Source organism: Stenella coeruleoalba (assembly GCF_951394435.1).
Source record: "Stenella coeruleoalba genome assembly, chromosome: 6".
In the NCBI taxonomy this organism is placed as follows: Eukaryota; Metazoa; Chordata; class Mammalia; order Artiodactyla; family Delphinidae; genus Stenella; species Stenella coeruleoalba.
Window position 1 is genome coordinate 56,611,037 of NC_137151.1, and position 27,289 is coordinate 56,638,325.

At 36.0% G+C, this 27,289-nt stretch overlaps 1 protein-coding gene and 1 pseudogene across 19 annotated transcripts in view; one reads left to right on the forward strand and one right to left on the reverse strand.

The window, feature by feature from the left end:
* BAZ2B (bromodomain adjacent to zinc finger domain 2B) overlaps positions 1-27,289 on the reverse strand; it is a 384,859-nt gene that overhangs the window by 291,510 nt on the left and 66,060 nt on the right. For all 18 annotated transcript variants that reach the window (XM_079923516.1, XM_079923517.1, XM_079923522.1 and 15 more), the window contains one exon: positions 6,979-7,342. The gene's annotated coding sequence lies outside the window, so the exon portion shown is untranslated. The remainder of the gene's footprint in view (positions 1-6,978; positions 7,343-27,289) is intronic.
* Positions 19,284-20,147, forward strand: LOC307187452 (small ribosomal subunit protein eS6-like; annotated as a pseudogene). The gene is made up of 2 exons: positions 19,284-19,479; positions 19,595-20,147. The product of its transcript is annotated as a small ribosomal subunit protein eS6-like (transcript).

Sequence of the window (27,289 nt, forward strand, 5' to 3'; positions counted from 1 at the left end):
TTATAGCTGGACTAGCTTACACATGTCATTTCAATACTGTAACTGTATAGCTGTGCTTTATATTCCAGAAGTGACCCAAAAAGCAGAAGAGACTCCTCATTAGATTCCTTCTAAAAATTCTGAATAGCTTTATAGTTTTAGGATTAGCATTATTCTAATCCAATTGTAATGTCTTGTTGATTTTCCTTTCTATCTTGCCTTATACCACTCAAAATTAAAAGTACTGTCATTTTACTATATATTAGATGAAACTGTTTTACACGCTAATTAATCACAATTTATTGTTTGTGTTGTTTCTTAAAACTATACATAACTAGTAAAATATAATTAACAATATTTTCATATCAAAGATAATTTGATTATTCATCTATGGACAAAATCATAAAACATATTTTCCAAAAATTACAATGGTTGTACCATCTAGGTTGGTTTTGGGCCAAGATGAGACATATAATGAGTAATACATTATTGACCTTTTACATTTGGTTCCTTCAAAGCTTCTTCATTTTATTCAGCATTTAGTTTAAATATTTAAAATTGAAGCTGTTCTATGTTGCAAACACAGCTAAAATGAAGAGCTTCTGTAGCAGCAGTGACCAGATTTTAAATGCAGGTAGATCAATAAAAAAAAAAAAAAAAAAAATCCACCAAGCTCAGGCTCCATGTGTGAGTGGAATGGTTTATAATAGCTTGCAAATGACTATGTGCTTGCTGTAACCAGCTGTTCTTAAATTATGAATATGCAACCAATTCATGTTAAAGCCAAATCCCAGCACTATTTCTACAGAGAAATCCCAGTAGTTTTGCTTGTTCTACATGTTAGCTCTGTTAAGGATACAAATAGCAGTAAGCTTCTGAACAAATAGGACCAAACTATTGGCATTTCATGCACTGGGTCCATTATCACAGCAGGGGATGTCAATCATTGGTACATTCCTATAACAGCTCAGGCAATATAACAATGATCTCGTATGAAAAAAAATCAAAATCTCTGCAGCAAACTCAAAGTCCTTCTGACAACCTAATGCTTTCTTACTTCGGCCAATCAGATTGTCAGACCTGACCTACTAGAAGACTTGCATCAAGCTTGAAACATTTAAAAACATCAATCATAAAAACAAAGACAGGACACTGAATTATACAGTATTAACCTCCAGGGTTTGCATACAAAGACCTTAGATTTATTTATGTCCCAGTGAGTTAAGAGCTTCAGGACACCGTTCTTTACACCAAACTGACTGCCAATTTGATGAACCTCTCTGCCCTCAGCAGGAGTGCACCGTCTTTGATTAATGAGTGCACGCTTGTGGAAAAGTGTTAAGAGGAGAAAACAGAGGAAAAACACACAATTATGTCTACACATAGCTGAAGTACAATAATTATCTTCAAACAAAATGCTCCTTTTTCCTTACATACACATGCATACGTGTGCATAAAGTTAGTAAAGGTTCTGATCTATGTATTACCTTCATTATTACTGTTATCACTAACATTTAATTTTTATTTGAAAGGCATTAAAAAAACCAAAGTACAAGCCAAATGTCATAAATTATAAAAACAACTTTTCAAAGCATTAATTTATTTCTAAAAACACCTTATCTTACATAGTAAATTCTAAATATGTGGGATAAAAACTGTACTTACTTTCACCTCATATTCTTATAAGAGCTAGTCATTTAAAAAGCTCAAGTTTAACTTAAAATATCAGTTCTCTTAGATATTTTACATCTCAAACTATGTTATGACTTGCCACAAATCACAAAGCATTCAAAACACATTTGAAAGTCATGTAAATTCGTTTTAGTTTAAGCTCCATATGTAATTGTAAATCAATCAAATATATTTATTGTTCATAATTCCAAAGTTAATAGAGTCAACAGAAAAACTTATGAATGAAAGTTTAAACTTTTTATGACTCTTCTGTTTAGAACTGCTTTCCTTTAAGAAACCCAATGTGGAAAAACTCCTACTTAAATTACGGGATGCTTATTTGCACTACAATTAAAATTACGTCATCTCTAAAACTGAGCTAAGCATTGAGCTTCCTTTAAAAAAAGCTTACATTTAATATACAACTCAATTTACCATTTAGTTTATATGAATATCTGACATGACACAAATATTTTATGAGTAAATATATTTCTCAAAAATTGAATCATAGGCTAAGGTAACAGAATAATTTCAAGAAACTGCATGGTGATTATACTAAAAGGTTATATAAAAGCATTATTATCCAAATATAAATTTTACCTTTAGTCTCAGTAATGTATGATCTATTTAAAAGAAAAGCATGTTCAGAAAACTTATTATTTCAGGAAATCATAATTCTGAAATCACTCAGCAGTGTATTATAAGTGTTTAAATTTGTTTATATTGTATAAGAAGTCCTTTTAATGGGATTTACCTCAGCAAATTATCTATTCTAATTATCAATTTCATTTTAAGAATTTTTTAAAAGCAAACTTTTAAGTATGTTATAAACGTCAAGCTCTTTGAAAAACTGTTAGTGTACTTAAAGATTTTAAAATTAAAAATCAATAAATATTACAACTAGAAAATATCTCTTAACAGTGATAAGCTACGTTTTATCCTTAAACTTATCACCCTTACTTTTTTTTACACAAATTTTTTTAAATGTGTTTTTTTCTGTTGAGATTATCACTCTTAATTCTCTCTTCCGATCTCCTCACCCACCAAAAAAAAAAGCAAGTAATTAGAAAAAGTAGAAAACACTTTGGCATCAATGGTGATCTGACATCATTTTAGTACCACAGTATGATAGTTGAAACTACCAATAAAAGTTACTAGTACAATAAAAATATAATTTCAAATTTTAAAATCATTTAATGACTAATAGTCAATTATTTAGTGATATTTTACCTCCTTATAAAGAAAAGTAAACCCCAAATTGCCCTTTTCCTCAATAATTCTTTTCTCCTCTGATTATCTTCTGCAACAAAAGTTTAAAGAAATGTTTATTCAAACAAGTCAACATTTATTAAATAAAGCACAGTATTTTTAAAACCTTATGATATAAAATATTTAATTAAATACAAGCAAAAACTTCTTAAAATACCTCGCTAGGTAATTGAATTAATCCCTCAGAATATCAAGTTTATTAAAAATCATTAAACCTTGATGATGTAATTTCATCTAGGGGTCAAAATCCCCACATTACTTTGTGCTAAATCATACCTTCTTTTGGTGGTTCTAGCTAGGACTAGGTCAAAAACCCAAAAACTACAACTTAAAAGCTTTCTTTGAGAAACCTTTAAACCTAAAAGTAATCAAGTTCTAATGCATACTTTCACTAATTCAAGGAGATAAGACAAAAAACTGAACTTTCATGCAACTGTGATATCCTACATCTTGTATAGTAACACAAAAGTAGCAACAAAGACATTAACAATTGCAGTTCGAGCTGGGAGTGACTGTTCTGTTTCAATTCAATGACACCACTAATGGCTTCTTAGCAGCTCCATGAAATCAACCAGCTGTCAAGTTGATGCATCAGAAGGAACAGTTATGCACTCCCATAAGAAAAAGCAACACATCAGGATGTTTGGCAAAACATCTGCTCCTTTACACTGCAGTTCTATAATAAACATGCAAACAAAGAAATGGGAGAAAGGGCAACAGAATTAAAATTCCAAGGTTTCCATTACAGTCTCATATGCATTTTAAATAAATGGCTTATAAAAATAAATTTCTGCCAAATTGAATACTTTTATTTTAAATCTTTTGAAAATGCAAAATATAATTACTCAGATTCTTCTAGAAAGGCAAAACCTACACACAAATCTTTCCATTTTTAAAACTGAGAGTAAACTATAGTTACCAAGTAAAACCTTATTATTGTTATGCACAAACCCAAAAATTAATACTAAAATATACCCTTCTTTCATTTAATATGTATTTAGTAACTTATGCCAACAGTACTCTATTAAATGCATTTCCAAGACTGCAGAGTCTAAAAATATTTTTCAGTAGTGTTTGAAAGAGTAAATGCTGCTACACAGTTCAGCCCTAGTTTAACATATAATAACAGTAAATATACTATTCTCTGTATTTCAAAATATATATCTACTCCTACTTCTCTCCAAACCATTATATGAGTACAACAATATTAAGTTCTTATAAATAACTTCCTGTTTTAAAGCATACAATTGGATTTTCTAAAAAAAAACTCTGTCATCACAGGCTTAAAATAATTTTATATTCAACAATTCGTTTCAAACATTTGTAAAATCTTACTTTTTTCTATCTGAAACTTACAAGCACCTCAATGTGTCTAAGTTATTGATTATGCAGCACAGTGACAATATGTACAGTGTTTACAATAGGTGTGAGACATCAAATGTACTTAACTAACATTTTCTTAAACTGCTTATCCTCTGTTGCTTGCCATTTATAATCTGCCAAATCTTCTAGTCCTTTGTTGCATGTATAATTTAGAACCATCTGTTCTATGTGCTTTTAACTATTTAAACATTTTTCACCTACCTACAATTCACATAAATGGCAGGCTCAATTCAGTCAAGCTTTCTATATAGCGTTTTACATAAAGCAAATCCCTAAATAAATAACATAGCAGAAAACACCAAATATGACTGCTACAGAGATAAAAGCATACCACATACAACATAAGTTTTTATGTGTTAGACAAACCTTTTCAATGTACTCAGAAATGTTTCTATTAGCTTTTTTTGAGTTAACTGTAGTCAATGATTTTCCCCAACCCAGAAGACAAAGAGAATGCAAATTAAATAGACAGTTTCATGTCCTTGTTAGAAGAGAAGTAAATATGCTGACTGAAAATGACTACAGCAGACAGAATTCCACTTTCCCATTCAATTTACAGTGCCTCTTATTTATATACCAGTCAGTGTATCATTAAGTTTGATCATGTGACCAACCGAACTTTAGTGAGGTGAAAAACTATTTTAGACAAGAAAATTAAAACGCCAGTTTTACTGTTTATCTTTTCATAATGGTTGACAAAGGGCATATAACTTGAGATTATAGAATATATTTTAAAATCTATTCTGCCTTTTAAATACTAACTACATTTTCACCAATAGTTTTACTTAATACTGCTACTAAATTTTTAAAGTTTCCAGTATCTCCAGGTATTTTCAATAGTTGTACCTTTTCAAATGTAAAGGCATATGTAAAATATATAAGTTAATTACAAAAGGGGATCTAAGTCATCTAAAATAAGTATACGTAAATATTAACCAAGCTGATTAAAGACAAATCCACAGAAGAGAGTGGAGTAAATAAGAAAGGAAACATGTTAATTAAAAATAACATTCAAATCCTTTAAAGAAACATGCAGACAAAAGCTAAGTGAATACCAAAGGACACTATAAAAGTTACCACCATTTTTTTGCACATAATTTTCCACCTGTTACCAAAACATAAAATGTGCAGAAACTGAGGGCTCACTTTGAGAGAACACAAAAATAAGCAGCACAGCTTATCGTCAGCCTGTTAAGTTACATGGTCCTTTACATGGTCGCTTAAAACAGGAAAAAAATTAAGCGAAAAATTTACTCCTGGGAAAATTTCTCCATAAAGTTTACATGACGTCACTGGACCCCCTGAACATTCCCTAAACTTTGTCTTACCCAGACACACTTTTCGACTTTCTAAGGCTTCTTTCCATTCCTTAAAAAATAAGAAAAAAAAAAAAAGAGGGACTTGGGAATAAAAATTGCCCAAGATGGCGAAACGCTTGTTGTTTAGAGGGCAGAGGGAAAAAATGGAGGATATTGTAATATACACAAAGGGATAAATTTCAACAACTCGGCCAAGGACTGCAGCTGCTTCTCTCTTTATAAGGAAGCAACACACAAAAGATAAATACAGAGGGAGAGAAAAGAAGAGAAAATCTCCCAAACAGCAGGGCCAGCTCTGACTCTCCGAACACTTCCTTCCTTTCCCAAGTCCCAATTCCAGGGTTCGTGGAACTACTTTAAGAGGAGAGGAGCCGCGAAAGGGAAGGGGGGAGGGGGAGCAACAAGAACACTAGAAGACCGAAGAAGAGTTGAGAGCAGGGGGCAGCTCCCGGGGAAGAACTGCTGGGAGACAGACATTACTGTCGGAAAAGCTATGCTCCTCTAATCCTCTGCGTACTGAAACAGACCTTCACAGGTATCCAGATCTTTTCCCAGTCCCACCTGCACCCCCCCCCCCAGCTCACTTTCCGTAAACTCCTGAGCTCCAAGCTACTACAAGAGAGAGAGCAAAAGAGGCCCGAATCGGGGGGGGGGGGGGGGTGTAGCAGGCGCAGCTAAGCAGTCCTACAGGGAAGAGGGGGCGGAGGCAAAAAAGGGCAGCAGTAGGCGGACGGGGGGGGGGGTATCTTGAAACTACCCCGGCGGTGATGGGGGGAGCAGCGGCTATTCCCGGGTAGGAACGGCGATCGCAACAGTGCCAGAGGTTGTTTTTTTTGAGAAGCCAAACTGTTGGCGGCGACCTGAGCGCTGGAAGCCGAAGGGAGGAAGGACACGCGAAGCCCGGGCGGCCGAGCAGGGCGGCCGGCACAAAGGAGGCAGACTCGCCACGGCAGCGTATGCCCGCGCCGGCGAAGGCACGGCCCGCGGCCCTGCTAGACCGAAGTCCCGCACCGGCAGCTAGGAATAAAGTTTACATTCTCCTGAGACCGCACCCCCCCTCCCACCCAGAACCGCGCATCTCCGCGTCCTCCTCCCCCAAACTGCACTCGGGACCCCGAGCACCACCCCAGCCTTCCAGCCAGCACAACAAAGAGACAGACCGACCGGCGAGGGTAAACAGCCGCGGCAGGGCGAGCAGGGCGAGCAGGGCGGGCAGGGCGAGCGCCTCGAGATAAGCAACTCTGGAGTCACCCGCTCTCTGGAGCGTAGTTTCTCCTTTTCGGTTTCAACCGGCTTTACGATATTTGGAATTTTCATCGTCACCCGCACCCCTCACACCCGAGGATTTTAAACTCACCTTTACTTTCGAACTGAGAGTTGCGGTTGATGGGATTTTTGCCTTCCCCAGATGGTTGAAGGTTACGATTTTTGTTTTTGGAAACCCCACCACCTCCTTATTTCTATTATTATTTTTGCAAGAAAAGTATAAAGAGAGTTGGAGTGGAGGTGAAATTTGTGATCGGGAAAGCCCTGGACGCCCTCCTTCTCCGTCTTCCGCCTCTCTCTCTCTGATTAGTTCCTATCCAGCAGCAGATTGAAGCAGGAGATGATTCTTCTCAAGGTTTGTTCAGCAGCTTCACTTCTAGGCGAAGGCTTCATGAACCAAGTGACGTCAACCAACGAGGCTTCTCTCTCTCTCCTCTCTCTAACAATGAAAGTTGCTGTTAACAAGGGAAAAAAGAGAATTGTTTATACCATTTCAGTTCCAATAATAAATGACCTATCAGCTCCTAAAGTAGCCAAGGGAGGGAGGGGGTTGCTTCTTCCTCCCAAGAATCCTGTAGCTTTGAGTTTGCACCGATCCTTGTCCCAGGAAAAAGTTAAGAAACTCAAATGTTTTGTTTTGCCGTTAAAAGTAGAGAAGACAGAAAATAGGATTGAACACGTAATTTTAAAAAAAAGTACACTGGCGAATAGGGAGCATATATTAACCATTTCTACCTAAACTTTTTTGTCTGTAAACTCAGAATTTGGTTAAACTCTAAAAGCCAACTAATGTAATATGCCAAAAATTCGTGGATGTTTGGAACTCAAAATAAAATAAAAAGCAGGACGCAAAATGGTCCCGGGGTAAAACGTTACTGCCCTGACACCGGCAAGTTAAGCTGCTGTAATGTTTATGGATTGAGTTAAAATTTATATAAAACGTTAAAATAGTAAATCATTTTAAAGTTATACGTTAGAACTGTAAAAGGTAACCTCAGTAGTTTTTCCCCCCAGCTCCTGAGAGGGCAAAAGAAAAAGGGGGGAGGATAGCTAATTGTACGAATTAGAACACTTAAAAAATCAAGTGAAAACTGGGTAGCCCATTGCTCCATCTTTAAATTACACACAAGGTATGCTATTTGTCTATCCCCAGAATTTCTTCCAACTTCCTATTTTTTACCCTTCCATTTTCTCCCACCAATTTCAGCATCCTAAAACCAAAAAAGTTAAAGGTGAAGTCCACCCAATTCCCTCCTACGGCACACCACCCTGTAGCTTCCTAAAAATGATTCTTTTAAAAAGGTCTTAACCGTGGTAACGCTTTATTACCCAAGAAGATAAATAATTTAAAAATTTTTTCATTGAGGTAGTGTTTTTCCCCTGGAACACATTAAAGTCTCAAAAGTTCATATAATTAAAACTTGCATAATTTAATTTTCAGGATAAAGAGCAAGTGAAAGGCAAGCTATAGAAAATTAATTTGACCATATATGTATATTTTGTACATGCATATGTGGATAAATGTATCTTAAAAGATGCTATTGTTTTATGTTTCCTCTTCAGCCACTGGCTGTGATTTTAATTGTGCTGGAGGATCTTCATTAGTATTAACACATGGGGAGATTTCACAAAGCTGCTTCATTAAGACAAAAAAAAAAAGCTTGGCAGACTAGGTCTTTTTGCATGCACTGAGAATGTCAGCCTTACCTCGGTCATTTGTAACATAATAAGTGCAAGTACAATGATTGCAATGCAGGAGCGCTGGGGGGAAGGGCAGAAATACTGCCTGTCTAATAGGGATATCTGAAAAGAAGGCTGCTCATTATATAGTAAAATGTATGCTAAAAATTAGTGAAGATGATGTCTCAGGAGACTGATGCTAAATAAATTAATGTGCTGATATGTTTTTAATTATTATTTTTGTAGTAGTTTATTTCATTCTCAGGATTCACATTGAGCAGCAAAGCTGTGCTAGCATTTATTGATTTTTTTTCCCTGCCACATTCCCGGAATACAGATTTTAATCATTTCACTACACCACACTCAGTAATTTCATTAAAAACTGGAACCTTCCATCCCCAGAAAAGCATTTAATTTCAATGACATACAATTTCAGTCTTAGCAGAAAACTGTCTCTACAGTAAAAGCTGGCCTAAGGTTCAAATGCATAATTTAATCCTGAGTTTTCCATGCTCTGCATTCCTTTTGAAGCTATAATTTGAGTAACTACCTAATAACTGTAATAAGGATAATAATTTCCTTATAATATATTATTAACTCATATTTAATTAACTCAGAGGCCAAGCTCTGTACATGTATGACTGGTCAACAGTTCCACAATATCAAAATTTACTAATAATGTTACAGAAGAAAAATACAGACTACAACAAGTGTGGAAAGCCATCATTTACATATTACTTTAGCAAAGTAACATATAAAAAAGTTCTTGCATTTTATAGAATAGTGGTCATTACTCAAAACAGTATTTTAAAATATTTGGAAGTAAACAAGACAATTCACTGATATTTCTATATGTAAATAAAGTATTTTAATATTAATATTTCAACAATCCATTTCTGATATTTTGCCTAATCACTAGCATTACTGTTGAAAATATTCAATTTTGAAAGGATAAAAAGAAATAGCTAGATTCAAATTGTCTCAATTTTCATAAAGAATTCTCTTAAAACATTTCTCTTGAAATAAAGTTGTGGCACACTTGAATAACTTAGATAACTAGGATGTATCTTTTACTTAAATACTTTAAACAGTATACTGCAAAGCATAGTTCAATTTTTGGTTCCAATAACATTTTGAAATAATACTGGGTTTGAAGATGGCACATTGGTTTTCCAAACAGTAAGTTTCATAAGAATATGTAATTTACATTGCCTAGTTTTTAGAGGAAAAAACCTGTGGGGGAAACTATTTAACATAAGAAAACTCATTTAGTAATTTAAAGTTTGGATATATGCCTAATCAATAGAAAAAATGGTTCACAGATAATGAAAGTGATTAACTTATAGAAAAATTCACATTAAAAATTCCTATCATTCTCCTGGGAGACTTTAGAACCACAGTTCAAAAAAATTTTTAAAGAGAGTGTGTGAATGTATATATATATAATTTAAAATTGAAGCCACATATAACACAAAGTTGTCTTTTCCTTGGTTGAATGATGAAGTAACTTAAAATAAGACTTAGTGTCATCAAAGGTTAGAATAAGGGATAAAACTGGTGATAATGAAGAACTTGATCTTGGTGTCTTTAAAATATATTAAAACTATATTTTTATTATCATCAGGGCTCTTTACATAGTTTGAAAAATATTTTTGCAACATTCTTAAAGGTGAAATACAGTTAAATGAAAATCAATAATTAACAAAATAGTTGACAAATGAAAAACTCACACAGATTGATATCTAAAATTCATAAAATGAATTTTCTATATTTCAATAAAAAACAAAAGCTTCAATTTTTATATTAAAATATATCTTTAAAATAATTTGTTGTTATTTGGTAATTCAAATATATTAATTATCCAATTTAATCTACCTTTAAAACTGATTTTTAAAAATAATGATACACTAAAAATCTGAAACTGGATTACTCCAGTATTTGATACCCATTTACTAAGAAGTTGTGCCTAAATTATTTTTTAATATGATTCCTTCCCTTTTTCATGTTATCACATTTGATCATTTCAGAGATGACAACATAATCATAGAGCTGAGGGGGTAAAAAAACAGAAAATAATCACAAGTTTTAAAATAATTTGTCTCCCGTAGCACTTAGTCTTCTACTTAAGATCATCATCTAAATCAATACCTGATGTAAAAGAATTTAATGATCAAATAGATCTTTTCCAATATAACTGATAATTATTTCTGAAATTCTATATGATACATACCTAAACTAATTACTAATACCAATAATTTAACTAAATTATAATGCCATAAACTAATTATTCCACCACTATAGACTAAATTGTTGCACTTTCTTCTATAAAGCATCATCTATTTTTAGGACCAAGACAGAACTTCTTAAACAGGCAGATATAAAGATGGACAGGTATTTACTACTGTAGGTATTGTACATGGACCTTCAAAGAGTAAGGAATTGCCATGGACAGAGAACAAAGTCTAGGCTGACTATAAACTACAAAAAGCCAAACGAAGGAGAGATCTTAATAGTAGAACAAGTTGGCCACTGTCATGTCTTGTTTCTGTTTCAATCAGTACAGACTAATGAAGCTTTATTTGTTTTCATTCACTGAACAAACATTTGAGTGCTTGCTGTATGCTGTGCACTCTGCTAGAGGCTGGAAAAACATGAAAAGCTCACATTCTGGTTGATGTTGAAAGTGTGAAATTCCTGGGAGATTACAGACTCACAAAAATCACATTATAAAGATACAAATAATAAAGTTTTGTGAGAATAAAGAGAATGGGGCAACTAATTCTGACTGAGAGTCTATAAAAAGCTTTATCAAAGAAATGCCATTTGAACTGCATCTCAAATACTGAGAGCTTACCAGGCAAGGAAGGCAGGAGCAGCTTCTAAGTGAAAGAAACCATAAATTTAAATGCAAAGAGCTACTAGGTGTGATGTCCATCCACTAGTGAGAAATTCATTGTAACAGGAATATTCAGTGTGAGGTGTGGAATAACAGGAACTAAGGAGGAAAAGGAGGCTTGGACCTGAGAGTGAAAGGCCTTAAGTACCATGGTTGAATTTATCCTGAGAGCCAACAAAGGTCAGCAAAGAAGTGACATGATCGACCTTATTTTTAGGGAAAATAAACTGTGTAGGCAGTGCAGATAATAGACTGTAGTATGAAGAGACTGCTTAACAGTCCATGAGAAAAGGGGTAAGAGACAGTGGTATTGGAGGTTTAAAGCCAGACGTTTTTGAGATAAAATGTGGATTTTGTGACCAACTGAAAACAGAGAGAGTTAAAGGAAAGGAAGAACTAAAGGAAAACTAGAGAGGCTTCTGGCTTAGGGAACTGGGTAAATGCTGCAGTCACTTAGTAAGGTCCAGAATACGTAAGGTAAAACAAATCATAAGGTAGTCTGGAATTAGACCTTGAATTTATGCTTTGTAAGTTTTTTGGGGTTTTTTTTGCCACGCTGCGCAGCATATGGGATCTTAGTTCCCTGACCAGGGATCGAATCCGCACCCCCTGCATTGGAAGCGCAGAGTCTTAACCATTGGATCGCCAGGGAAGTCCCCTTAGGTCATTTTTAAATGGGATTATTAAAATCAACTGGACAGCTTTTTCAAAATATACATACCCAGGCCTAATATCTAGAGATTCACTAGGTCTGGGTGGGGGCCTAGTATTTATTTCCTTTTTTAAAAAAATTCTGATGGTGCTTCAAATAAACACTGCTGATTAAGAATGCTGTTGTGTGACTTCCCTGGTGGTTCAGTGGTTAAGACTCCACCCTTCCACTACAGGGGGCATGTGTTTGATCCCTGGTCGGGGAACTAAGATCCTGCATGCCGTGCCACAAGGCACACAGCACCACCACCACCACCCCCAAAAAAAGAATGCTGTTATAAGCACAAGTTGGTTATAAAATTCATTTGGAATAAAAAAAAACAAGAAAAGCCCAGAAAACTCTGAAAAAGAGCATTGGGAGTAGGGGGAGGGTGTAATATCAGATATTAAAATATGCTATAAAGGCTTAATAATTTAACAGTGGCATTGGCACATGAAATAAAAAGACCAATAAACACAACAGAAAGTTGAGAAATTACCCAAGTGCATATGGAAATTTAACTTAGACAAAGGCTGTATCTCAAAGCAGTAAGGAAGAGATGGACGTTTTCATAAGTGATGTTGGGATAACTGGGTAGTCATAAGGAAAAAGACGAATTTGGATCTGTTCCAAGAATAAATTTCAAAAAGATCAGATATTTAAATATAAAAATTTGAACCACACAAGTACTAGGAGAAATTATGGGTCAATTCCTCTATAGTTGGAGAGTAGGGAAAACGTTCCTAACAATGGTCAAAACTAGATGCAGTAAAGTGAAATATTGGTAAATCTCAGTATGTAAAAATAAAAAGCTTTTGTATTGAGAAAAAGAAAAAAATACTGCAAGTGAAGTATAAAGACAAATGAGAAACTGTGAAAAAAATCTGTAACATATCAGAGATAATTTAATAACCCTACATATAAAGAGTATCTAAAAATGAATAAAACACCAACACCCTGAGAGAAAAATGGCAAGAGATATGAACAGACATTTCACAGGAAAAGAAATGCAAATGCCCCTTAAATAGAAACATTCTCAACCTTGTTCATAAGAGAAATGCAAATTAAGAATCACTGAGATACTATGTCTCGCCCAACAAATTGGCAAAAATCCAAAAGTTTCACAACACAGCCTGTTAGTGAGGCAGTTGTGGGGAAAAGGAACACTCTCAAATATTCTTTGTTAGAGTGAAAAATAGAAAAACTCCAACGAGAGAGAATTTTACGGTATCTAGCAAAGTTACATATGCATTTATTTTGTGTCTAGCAAATCCCACTTCCAAGAATCTGACCAAAACTGAAATAATATAAAATAAGTATATAAGAAAATATACATTGAAGCACTGTTTCTTATAGCAAAAGTCTGCATGAAAATTAATAGAGAAACCTCACTAAAATGGAGTCTGAAGGCCAAAAGAGGGAGCCCATGTACCAGTCAAGGTCCATACAATGATCCCAATAGGAAAAGACATACCATGCATCTCCAGCTGGAAGTGACACTGTTTTACTTACTACAAATGCCAGCAGAAGGAAGAAAGATCTCTTCCTTGCCTGGCAACAGCTCAGCCAATGAAACTGTCACAACTCAGCCAATTAAGAGCCATTATACTTTGAATTCCCAGTTTCCTCCAATGGACTTTTTGTTTATCAACATCTCTCCCAACTTCCCCTTCTCCTCTATAAAAAAATTTTCTTTCCTTTTCTTTATTGGACTTGCATGTGATTCACAGAGTCGCATGTCACAAATTGCAATTCTTTGCTGCCCCCAAATAAACCCATTTTGCTGGTAAAATATCTGACCGTTTATTGTTTTAGGTTAACATCTGGAAATAACACAAATCTCCATCATAGGGAAATGGCTGAATTAATTATGGTACACACATACAGTGAAGTACTATGCAATTTTTTAAAAGGAATAAAGAATATATGGAATATAAAGTATTTCACTGTCAGCTCCAGTATTTTGTTAAGTAAAAAAAAATCAAAGTAGAGAAAAGCATCTATGGTATGCTACCATTCATCTATATATGTATTTCACTTTTTAAATGAAATGAAAAGTCAAAACCTTAAAACACGTGGTTACCTGTAAAAAGGAAAAGAGCAGGGTAGTAAAGATAGAATAGTAGGAAGGTTTCTCATAAAAATGTGATTTTGGAAACATAAAATAATTTACATAATTATAAAACAAAAATACATTAAATTTTAAAAGCAATCCCTTCTAAATGAAATAAATGAACTTAATTGTATATGGAGTTGGTGGCATAACCATACAGAGAAGAATATTCTAAGTGACTTTAAACACAGTAATTTTTAAAAATCACATACAAACACAATAATTTAACAGTACTTTCCTCATAGGATTTAAACTAAGAAAATGAACTTTAAAGAAGCAACAAAATAGGAACTTAATTTGTTATCATTAGCCATAGTTTTGTGGTATTAATTGGCAGTGTTATTGTAATATTATTGTATGCATAGTCTGAGAAAAAGCAAATGGATAATTAAGTTGGTGTTTTTGATGTGGGACAAAAAAGAAACAGATGTAAAATCAATGAGTTACATAAAAATTCTGTGATCATGAATTTGAACTGGATGTATTAGAATGAACTCATCACATATTTTATATTTAAAAATATATATTTCTTAGTTCTGCCCACTGTAAATGCCTAAAACCAGGGACTACTTCAGTAGCAACAAGCACATACTTATGTTTCCAATTATAGACACTAAACATCATTTGCCCCTGAAACAAATTCCTTGAAGCAAAGGTTGATTCTAGGTTTGGGATAGGTAATGGCCAAGATAAGCCTAAAATACCCTATCATACCTTTAAGCATGAAAACTATCAAAGATTATTGGGGTCATATAAAAAGGACTTGAGAGTAAATTTGAAGAACCCAACTTGAATTGGCTCCCACTGGCCAAAGATGAGACAATTTGAACTTGTTAAGAATAACTACAATGGATTGAAACATAACAAATATATCTTAAGACATGAGTTCATAATGATACTTAAAAAACCCATTGTTCACCTTTGAAGAATGCTAGGGAACCAACTCATTACTTTGAAAACTGGTAAATAAAGGAAACAAATTAAGACTCTATTCAACATTTCATATCAAATGTACCTTAGGAAACCTAATTTGAAATTGTGTTTGTATGTATACATATATATGTATGATGAAGGTCTGTATATGTATTATATGTATATATGTATGTATATGTACATACGTATATATACATATATATATCTCTTAAAATTTGAACATAAGATTTCTTTTAAATGAAATGTTATTGGTCTGCACTAACAGTTATTATGATCAAGTGTACAATTTACCTGTGAGTTTCAAGGCAGATAAAACAAAGAGGGAACAGGATACTATTCTTGTCTGATAAATAAGAAAGTAACCAATTCAATAAGACAAACTTAAAACATTGGAGTAAAGTATCAAAGTTTTGATGTAATCTTATAGCCAATGCATAGACATCATTTGTATGGTCTTATAGCAATCCTCCATAAAAGCCAAGGGCATATGATGAACATGTTAAGTTGATTGCATTAAATCAATTAACAAATCAGTCACATAAGGCTGTGTAGATTATGCATGGGACCACTCCAGGGGCAGCAGTGTGATGAATCCAACTCATACAAGCACATGCTGTCAAAAATTAAATCTTTAGGGATTCTTGAAGCTACTAGTTAAACACAGCCATTACCAAAAATAAATATTTTCAAACTTATATTAAAAACAAATAAATACAACTCATCACTTCTTATTTTATTATGCTTTACTATTATCGATGCCCTTGAGGTTATTTATGTCCATTGTAGCATGCAGAAAAAGCTATACAGTGGTGTGCTACTGCCCATCTCTTCCCAACTCTATTACCAGTGATATCACATTGGTAGCTTGAAACAGACCACAGTGGGAATGTTTACAACCTAGAAATCGGCAAATGCTACAAATCAGGGCATGAGCTTAATGTTTTGTTGATAGTCTAGACCAGGGGTCCCCAAGCCCTGGGCCACGAACTGGTATCAGTCCATGGCCCATTGGGAACTGGGCCGCACAGCAGGAGGTGAGCAGTGGGCAAGCGAGCAAATCTTCATCTGTATTTACAGCCGCTCCCCATCTCTTGCATTACCGCCTGAGCTACACCCCCTGTCAGATCAGTGGTGGCATTAGATTCTCATAGGAGTGCGAACCCTACTGTGAACTGTGCATGTGAGGCATCTAGGCTGCGTGCTCCTTATTAGAATCTAATGCCTGATGATCTGAGGTGGAGCTGAGGTGATGATGCTAGCAGTGGGGAGCGGCTGCAAATACAGATTATCATTAGCAGAGAGGTTTGACTGCACAGAGACCATAATAAATCAGTTGCTTGCAGACTCATATCAAAACCCTATCAGTGAGTGGCAAGTGAAAACAAGCTCAGGGCTCCCACTGATTCTGCATTATGGTGAGTTATATAATTATTTCATTATACATTACAATGTAATAATAATAGAAATAAACTGCACAATAAATGTAATGTGCTTGAATCATCCTGAAACCATCCCTACCTGCCCCCAGTCTATGGAAAAATTGTCTTCCATGAAACTGGTCCCTGGTGCCAAAAAGGTTGGGGAACCACTGGTCTAGACTTAACTAATAGAAAAAAGTATTAATCAAATTAAATTTAAAGTGTTACGCTGAAATAAATAATCTTCTAATACTATTTTTAAACTATTAATGAGTTAGTGAGAAGTCACATCATTGATGAAAAAGTAAAGTTTAATTTTCATCTTACTCTTTTACTTAGACAAAAATATCAATGACCATTTATGTTAACACTACATTCTTCAACAATTGCACACCTATAGGTTGGCTACAGACAGGGCTATAGAAACAAGAGTTTGGTAAAAATCAACCAAAGCATTCTGTAAGAATCAATCGCCTATATGGATTTTACAATACAGTATTGTATATGTTATTATTTGTAAATTGTAATTATTTTTATTCCCAGAAAGATTTACTAGCACACCTCTTTTGGGGAGGACCACGATCACTAGCCCTTGAGGAGTGCACAGTCCAACTGAGAAATGTAAATACTCCAAAATATCTGATACAATGTGTTAAATACTCTAATAGAGGTATTCAAAGTGAAATGAGTACACATTAGAAGTGGTTATTTTTTCTGGGTGGAGATGGCGGAAGAAGAATGCATATCCTAATTTGTGATTAGGATCAGTCCATCTCATAGTAATAAAGCCTTCTTTGCATTATAGTTTGTCCTAATATATTATTTTCAGCACTAATGTAATAATTTAGCCCTAATGTAATAATTTAGCCCTGAAAGACAATTTTAGGCTTTTCAAGCTTCTGATACATGCTGCCATTGGGGCAAGCCACCTGAAATCACAGAAATGGTCTTTTTTAGGGTCATGAATAAATTTTTTTTTTTTTTTTTTTTTTTTTGCCGAGTAGTTTGCAGGATCTTAGTTCCCTGACCAGGGATTGAACCCGGACCCCAGCAGTGAAAGTGCTGAGTCCTAACCACTGGACTGCCAGAGAATTCCCATGAAAAAATATTTTTATATCATATCTGATTTCAAAAATTCATATGACTAACTTCCCTCTTGACAGCCAACCTGTTTCAAGGTGGAAAACAAGAGTTTTCTATTCACTGCTCATTTTTTTTCACAGCATTTTGAAGAATATATACTCAAGGACCAAAATTCAATCATAGGCACAATTCTCATGATTTCCTTTAAAAACTGAATCAAGATCAAAGTCCATATTGTTTACAGACAATTGTGCTCTGGCAATAATGCACTATGAGAAATAATATTCACGTGTCAACTCTTTAACTAGTGTAGAGATGTTGTTCCTGTTCTCTGCTTGTACTCTGTCAATACTGAATCCAACAAACCTTTTCCAGAAAATTTTTTGGCTCAGAAAATAACCACAAGCCAAAATTTAAAAATTTCTTCCCCTTTAAGCATGGATTTTCAGTGATTAAAAAGAAAAACAAACAAGAAGCTGTCAAGCACTTTTCCCTCATAAACAGTAAAACATCCATGTATGCTCTTTACATAGAACGTTTCACCCAACTGTAAAGTATCTGTTAGCATGCACATGTTAAGAGTAGGTAGAGGGCTTCCCTGGTGGTGCAGTTGTTGAGAATCTGCCTGCCAATGCAGGGGACACGGGATCGAGTCCTGGTCTGGGAAGATCCCACATGCCACAGAGCAACTAGGCCCGTGCGCTACAGCTACTGAACCTGCGCGTCTGGAGCCTGTGCTCCGCAACAAGAGAAGGCCGCGACAGTTAGAGGCCCGCGCACCGCCATGAAGAGTGGCCCCCGCTCGTCGCAACTAGAGAAAGCCCACGCACAGAAACGAAGACCCAACACAGCCAAAAATAAACAAATAAATTTATATTAAGAAAAGAGTAGGTAGAGTAACTATGCTTTCTTATTACATCATTGATATTATAATGTCCAAAATTATCACATTAAAGGAATTCTGCCAATAGTTGATCCTGAGTTCTTGCCAGACATAATATTTATTATTTTGCTGCAGGTTTAATGAACTTGGCAACTGTATGGTTTTATATCTACTTTTGCTCTGAGAAGTGCAACACTGAATTAATACTTCCTTAGCTTTAGTGTCTTTTCCACCTTTAGAGACAAAAATACTGGAAAGTGTTATTTTGTGCTTATTCTGGGAAGCTTTTACTGTTTTACCAGAATAGTTTACCCAAAAAAAGTCATCATATTTTGTTTAAAACAGAGTCAATGGCTTTAAAATACCCCAGCCCAGGGAATTCCCTGGTGGTCCAGGGGTTAGGATCCATGCTTCCACTGCAGGGGGCATGGGTTCATCCCTGGTTGGGGAAATAAGATCCCGCTTGCTACACAGATCCTAGCCCAAGTGCATTAAAATTACTTTTTATTACTTCTCTCTCTCCCCCCATATATCTATAACCTTTCTCTCTCTTTCCCATTCTTGACTGAAGAGAGGCAATTGGAGAGAGAGAAAAAAAAATTATCCTCTGAGAGGCAAATCAAATGATAGAAATCACCTGGAAATAATATAAGTTGAGCTCTTTTTCTTGGCGCCTCGGAGGTGGTCGGCTGCTTCAGAATGAGGCTGAACATCTCTTTTCCAGCCACTGGCTGCCAGAAACTCATTGAAGTGGAAGATAAATGAAAACTTCGTAGCTTTTATGAGAAGCGTATGGCTACAGAAGTTGCTGCTGACGCTCTGAGTGAAGAATGGAAGGGTTATGTGGTCCGAATCAGTGGTGGGAACGACAAACAGGGTTTCCCCATGAAGCAGGGTGTCTTGACCCATGTAGTTTTGATTTGCATTTCTCCAGTGATTAGTGATGTTGAGCATCCTTTCATGTGTTTGCTGGCAATCTGTATATCTTCTTTGGAGAAATGTCTATTTAGGTCTTCTGCCCATTTCTGGACATGGCCGAGTCTGCCTACTACTGAGTAAGGGGCATTCCTGTTACAGACCAAGGAGGACTGGAGAAAGAAAGCACAGATCTGTGCGGGGTTGCATTGTGGATGCCAAATTGAGCGTTCTCAATTTGGTCATCGTAAAAAAAGGGGAGAAGGATATTCCTGGACTCGCTGATACTACTGTGCCTCATCGCCTGGGGCCCAAAAGAGCTAGCAGAATCCGCAAACTTTTCAGACTCCCTAAAGAAGATGATGTCCGCCAGTATGTTGTGAAAAAGCCCCTAAACAAAGAAGGTAAGAAACCTAGGACCAAAACACCCAAGGTGCAGCGTCTTGTTACTCCACGTGTTCTGCAACACAAACGTCGGCGTATTGCTCTGAAGAAACAGCGAACTAAGAAAAATAAGAGGCTGCAGAATATGCTAAACTTTTGGCCAAGAGAATGAAGGAGGCCAAAGAAAAACACCAGGAAGAGACTGCGAAGAAACGGAGGCTGTCCTCTCTGAGAGCGTCTACTTCTGAGTCCAGTCAAAAGTGAGATGTTCTAAGAGTAACAAATAAATAAGATCAGACATCAAAAAAAAAAAAAAAAAAAAGATAATATAAGTTGAATCTTTAAAAATGTCAAAAAAGAAACTTATGTACTGTGAATTTTTTTGTATGGCCAAAGAATAAGAAGAGAGGAGCTTTTGTGGCAGCTTTTTTTTTTTAACATCTTTATTGGAGTATAATTGCTTTACAATGGTGTGTTAGTTTCTGCTTTATAACAAAGTGAATCAGCTATACATACACATATATCCCCATATCTCCTCCCTCTTGCGTCTCCCTCCCACCCTCCCTATCCCAGCCCTCTAGGTGGTCACAAAGCACCAGCTGATCTCCCTGCTATGTGGTCGCTTCCCACTAGCTATCTATTTTACATTTGGTAGTGTATATATGTCCATGCCACTCTCTCACTTCATCCCAGCTTACCCTTCTCCCTCCCCGTATCCTCAAGTCCATCCTCTATGTCTGTGTCTTTATTCCTGTCCTGCCCCTAGGTTCTTCAGAACCTTTTTTTTTTAGATTCCATATATATGTGTTAACATACAGTATTTGTTTTATTCTTTCTGACTTACTTCACTCTGTATGGCAGACTCTAGGTCCATCCACCTCACCACAAATAGCTCAATTTCGTTACATTTTATGGCTGAGTAATATTGCACTGTATATATGTGCCACATCTTCTTTATCCATTCATCTGTCGATGGACACTTAGGTTGCTTCCTTGTCCTGGCTATTGTAAACAGAGCTGCAATGAACATTGTGGTACATGACTCTTTTTGAATTACGGTTTTCTCAGGGTATATGCCCAGTCGTGGGATTGTTGGGTCATATGGTACTTCTATTTTTAGTTTTTTAAGGAATCTCCATAGTGTTCTCCATAGTGGCTGTATCAATTTACATTCTCAACAACAGTGCAAGAGGGTTCCCTCTTCTCCACACCCTCTCCAGCATTTGTTGTTTGTAGATTTTTTGATGATGACCATTCTGACTGGTGTAAGGTGATACCTCATTGTAGTTTTGATTTGCATTTCTCCAGTGATTAGTGATGTTGAGCATCCTTTCATGTGTTTGTTGGCAATCTGTATATCTTCTTTGGAGAAATGTCTATTTAGGTCTTCTGCCCATTTTTGGACTGGGTTGTTTGATTTTTTGATATTGAGCTGCATGAGCTGCTTGTAAATTTTGGAGGTTAATCCTTTGTCAGTTGCTTCATTTGAAAATATTTTCTTCCATTCTGAGGGCTGTCTTTTCATCTTGTTTATGGTTTCCTTTGCTGTGCAAAAGCCTCTGTTTCATTAGGTCCCATTTGTTTATTTTTGTTTTAATTTCCATTTCTCTAGGAGGTGGGTCAAAAAGGATCTTGCTGTGATTTATGTCATAGAGTGTTCTGCCTATGTTTTCCTCTAAGAGTTTTATAGTGTCTGGCCTTACATTTAGGTCTCTAATCCATTTTGACTTTATTTTTGTGTATGGTGTTAGGGAGTGTTCTAATTTCATTCTTGTACATGTAGCTGTCCAGTTTTCCCAGCACCACTTATTGAACAGGCTGTCTTTTCTCCATTGTATATTCTTGCCTCCTTTATCAAAAATGAGGTGACCATATGTGCGTGGGTTTATCCCCGGGCTTTCTATCCTGTTCCGTTGATCCATATTTCTGTTTTTGTGTGCGGCAGCTTTTATGTGTGGCTTTTGTTGGAGAAATTGGGATCAGTTCTTTGAGATTTTCCTGGCGTTTCACCCTAACTACTTGGGGAGGGAACAAACTTATTCCTATAGGGAGATAGCCATTGGGATATAGACCATTCCCTCAATTCAGGAGTCCTGAAGCCTCTGCTTCTGCCAGGAAATCATCCCTAATCCTCACTTTTCACCTTCCAGACATCTCTTCCCAGCAGCTTTTTCTACTTTCACATAGTAAGAAAAAGAAAAATGTAAGGAGACTCTACACAGTTACTCCCCCTACTATTTCAGTTGTATCAATGATGAATCTCAAGATCATCATTAATCTTGACATTAAGATAAGATTTGGGGGAGAATGGGGCTGGGTGCCATTCCATGCTTTGGCAAATCTTTTTCTTTCCTCAGCTATCATCTTTTGAAATATATGACATTGAGATTCTATCCTGTTTCTTATTTCTGGTTACTGCTGACAAATGTTTTGTTTTCTTTTTTTCTTCTGGTTCTGCTGTTCTTATCTTTTTTTTAAAAAAAATTGTTGAAGATCATATCATTAGGTATCAGAGGAGGGAAATTCTGTAGCTTCTTTCTACCATCTTTACACAGGAGTCTTTTTTTTTGGCCACATGCGTGGCTTGCGGGATCTCAGTTCCCCGACCAGGGACTGAACCCAGGCCACTGCAGTGAAAGCCCGGAATCCTAATCACTAGGCCACCAGGGAATTCCCCCTACACAGGAGTCTCTTTTCTTAATTGCAAACATGCTTAATTGAAAAAGAAAAGTGTATTTATTTTTAGATGATAATGATACATAATAACAAAGCTTATAATCTAGAAGAATTTTTGTCTTTAAAGCCTAAAATCCTTTAATATATCCTTTAATTACTAGATCATATCATGTATTCTCTTTAATTGTCATTTAATTGTTCCTGAAATACTTATTGAATACCTATTATGTGCCAGATACTATTCTAGGTGCTAAGGATGCAGCAGTGAAAAAAGTAACTGCCTTCATAGGACTTACTTTCTCGTGGGGAGAGACAGGCAATAAACACAAGCAGACACATAGTGCATATCAGGGTCCGCAACCTTCTTCTGTAAATGGCCAAACAGTAAACGTTTTAGGCTTTAGAGGTCTCATGTCTCTATTGCGATTACTCAACTTTGTCATTGTAGTGAAAAACCAGCCATAGGCAACAGATAAAAAAGTGAGCATAGTTGTGTTCCAAGAAAACTTTATATGCAAAAACAGGTGGTAGCTAAGATTTATCCAATGGCCATAGTTTGCACATGCCTGCTATATATAATTTTGACATGTCTTACGGAAAAAAGTAGGGAAAGCAAGATGTACAAGAAGTTCTAGGAAAGGTGAGAAAGGGCCTCTGATAAGACATCTGAGCACAGACTTTTTAAAAGTGAGGGAATAAGGCATGTAGTCTTATGGGGGAAGAGCTTCCCAAGCAGAGGGAACAAGATTTACAAATGTCCTGTGACAGGAGCATGCTTAGTTTGTTCAACAAACAGTAAATAGTCTGATGTGGTCAAGAAGAGCACCAAGAGATAAGGTCAAGAGAGTGCCACAGATGGCGCCATATTCTGCAGGGCTTTTGAAGCCATTATACAAAGATGTTGAATTTTTATCCTGAGGAGGAAACCACTGTGTGGCTTTGAGCAACGAAAGGACATGGCCTGACTTACTTTTGAAAAAGTTCTCTCTGGCTTTAGTATTAGAACAGACTGTAGTGAAAAAAGAATGAAAGTTAGACCATGTAGGAGATCGCTGCAAATTCTAAGCAAAGGATGATCATACTAAGGTTAGAATTGATGGTAGTGATTGAAGTAGTAGAAAGTGGTCAGATTCTTTATATATGTTGAAGGTAGAGGTAAAGGATCTGTTGATGGATTTGATATGTGCTATAAGAGAAAGAGTTCTAGTGAATGATGACTCCACGGTTTTTGTCCTCAGGAACTAGAAGGCAAAAGTTAGTGTTTATGTACATAGAGAGACTGCAAAAGAGCTGCTTTGGGTGAGGGTGTTGTGGTTTGGTGTAAATCAGTTGGTTTGGGACTTCCCTGGTGGTCCAGTGGTAAAGAATCCACCTTCCAATGCAGGGGACACAGGTTTGATCCCTGGTCAGGGAACTAAGATCCCACATGCTGTGGGGCAACTAAGCCCACATGCCACAACTACTGAGCTCGTGAGCCTCAACGAGAGAGCCTGCATGCCCCAAACTACAAGGCCCACGCACTCTGGAGCCCCCACGCCACAACTAAAGAGCCCATGCACCCTGGAGCCCACACGCCACAACTAGAGAAAGAAAACCCGCACACCACAACTAGAGAGGAGTCCAAACGCCGCAACTAGAGAGAAACCTGAGTGCTGCAACGAATATCTTGCATGCCTCAACAAAGATCCAGCACACCGCAACTAAGATCTGACACAGCCAAAAATAAATAATAAATAAAATAAATATATTTTTTTTAAAATCAGTAGGTTTGTTTGTTACTTGTTACGTTGAAGACACTAATTAAATATCCAGGTGGAGATGTTAAGCACAAAGAAGGCTATATAAGTTTGGAGTCTGGGGTAAGGTCCTGGCTGGAAATACAAATCTGGGAGTTACTTGCTTATAGTATTTAAAATATGAAATGGTGAGATCAAAGAGTGACTTCACACAGACTAAGTTCTGTGATACTGCAATACTTAGAAGGTGGAGATATGAGGAAAAACCAGGAAAAGAAATTAAGAAGGAGTGGCTAGTGAAATGAGTACATCTTTTCATTCCCTTAAGGGTATTTTTTTTTTTTTTTTTTTTGTGGTACGCGGGCCTTTCACTGTTGTGGCCTCTCCCATTGTGGAGCACAGGCTCCGGACGCGCAGGCCCAGCGGCCATGGCTCACGGGCCCAACCGCTCCGCAGCATGTGGGATCTTCCCGGACTGGGGTACAAGCCCGTGTCCCCTGCATCAGCAGGCGGACTCTCAACCACTGCGCCACCAAGGAAGCCCTAAGGGTATATTTTTAAGAGCAGAGTTTATTTTTATCTTGATAAAAACTGATTTATCAGTTTTTACTTTTATTGATCCAGCTTTTGGAAATCTTAGTAGAAAATCATGAAGATTTTCTCCTTTCCTTATGTTTTGTTCTAGAAGCTTTATAGTTGAGGTCTTATTTACATTTAGGCCTGTGATCCATTTTGAGTTACTTTGTACATATCATGCAAAGTATGGATGAAAATCCATTTCTGCCATATGGATATCCAATTTTGCCAGCTCTATCTACTGAAAAGACTATCCTTTTTCCATTAAGTTGATTCTGTACCTTTATCAAAAATCACTTGTCTTTCAGCTTTTGTATATCTATAAAAGACTTCACTTTCATGTTTCAAAGATTTTTGCTGGGTATAGGATTCTCGGTTAAAAGTATTTTCTTTATTTTAAAGATGCTGGTCTATGGTCTTCCTCTTTACATTGTTTCTGATGCTATATCTGCTTAAATTCTGATATTTGTTGCTCTGTAGTCATGTGTCTCTTTTCTTCAAACTGCTCTCAAGATTTTCTCTTTATCACTGGTTTTGAACAATTTCGTGATGACCTACCTTATCATGTTTTAGATGTTTATTATTATTATTATTGTTATTATTATTATTACTTGGCCACTCTGCGCAGCATGTGGGATCTTAGTTCCCCAACCAGGGATTGAACCCATGCCCCCTGCATTGGAAGCTCAGAGTCTTAACCACTGGACCGCCAGGGAAGTTCCTAGATGTTTATTATTGAAATATAAATCACTTAATATAAATTTCACCCTTTTAAAGTATGCAAATCCATGTTTTTTAGTATATTCACAAGTTTGTGCAATCATCACTACTGTCTAATTCCAGATTTTCATCACCCTAAAAAGACATCCTATACCCATTAGCAGCCACTACCAATTCTCCTCTTCACCCAGTTCCTAGCAACCACCAATCGACTTGCTCTCTCTATGGATTTGCTTATTCTGGACATTACATATGTATGGAAACAGACAACATGTGGTCTTTTGTGATTGGCTTCTTTCACATAGCATAATGTTTTTAAGGTTCACCTATATTGTAGCATGTATCAGTACTTCATTCCCTTTTATTGTTGAATAATATTTCACTGTATGGATATACCACATTTTCTTTTTCCATTTGTCCACTAATGCACATTTGGATTGTTTCTACCTTTTGGCTATTATGAATAATATTGCTATAAACATTCATATACAGGTTTTGGTGAACCTATGTTTTCAGTTCCCTTGGGTATACACCTGGAGTGAAATTGCTAAGTCATATACTTTTAACTTTTTGAGGAACTGCCAAACTATTGTCCAGAGTAGCTGTAACGTGTGTATTCCCACCAGCAACATATGAGGGTTACAATTTCTCCACATCCTCACCATCATTTGCTGCTCTCTGTCTTTGATATTGTAACCATCCTTAATGGGTGTAAAGAGTGTAAAGTGCTTTTTGTTTACATTTCACCATAATTAATGATGTTGAGTATTCAAGATGGCATTTTCAACTAACCTCCTACACTACTACCTCTTTATAAAAAACTGTTTAAAAATTTTAACTAACAAATACCTGATAAGCATTTGACATTAGTGGTTTTTCAAAAATGTCATTTCTGTAAGATTTCTCCTATTAGACTATTTTTGAATTTGTTCAAATGTGTGCATAATCTCAACTGTGCACAGTTGAGATAGATATTGTATACTTACTTTAAAAGAATATATAAAAGAGTTGGAAAGAATCGTAGCTTACAAGTTTTGAGTCACCTGGTCCCTCTCACCAAAACTTAAGGTAGTCTTTGCTTGGCATCTTATAAATGAAAACCATTTAGAATTGAATTTAAAACTGAAATAGATCTTAAAGGAAACCTGGATCAGCTGGCTTATATGATCTATTTTGTAATTACAAATAAAGTTCAGTGACTTCCAAAATCTTTCAGCTAATTAATGACATATCTATAACTAAAAGCTAGATATGTTGATCACTATAGTAGGGTTCTTTCTAATGGAATTCACTACAAATAAGCTCAAATAATAAAAGATGTAGCATGAAATAATGCAAAGGGCAGTGGACTGGCAAACAGAAGACCTGCCTGTATTTTATTACATTTGGTTGTTCCTAGAATCCTAATTTAACCTCTTTACTATATCTTCAACAAATAGAAAATTCTACTAGATAATCTCTAATGAATTCTTCCTCATCTAAAATTCTTTGGGAGTTAATGGAGTACAAAATAGCAAGAGTAACTGGACACGGGAGTTGACTTAAAAGAGTACAGAAACTTTAAACAATAAAACTTTAGTGGAATTTTCACTGTTACAAAATGGGAATGGAATCAGTAGTACATTCCATGAATAAGAATAGCACAGACTAACACAGACAGAAAAAGAACTCAACTACCACTACATGTTGCAATGCACT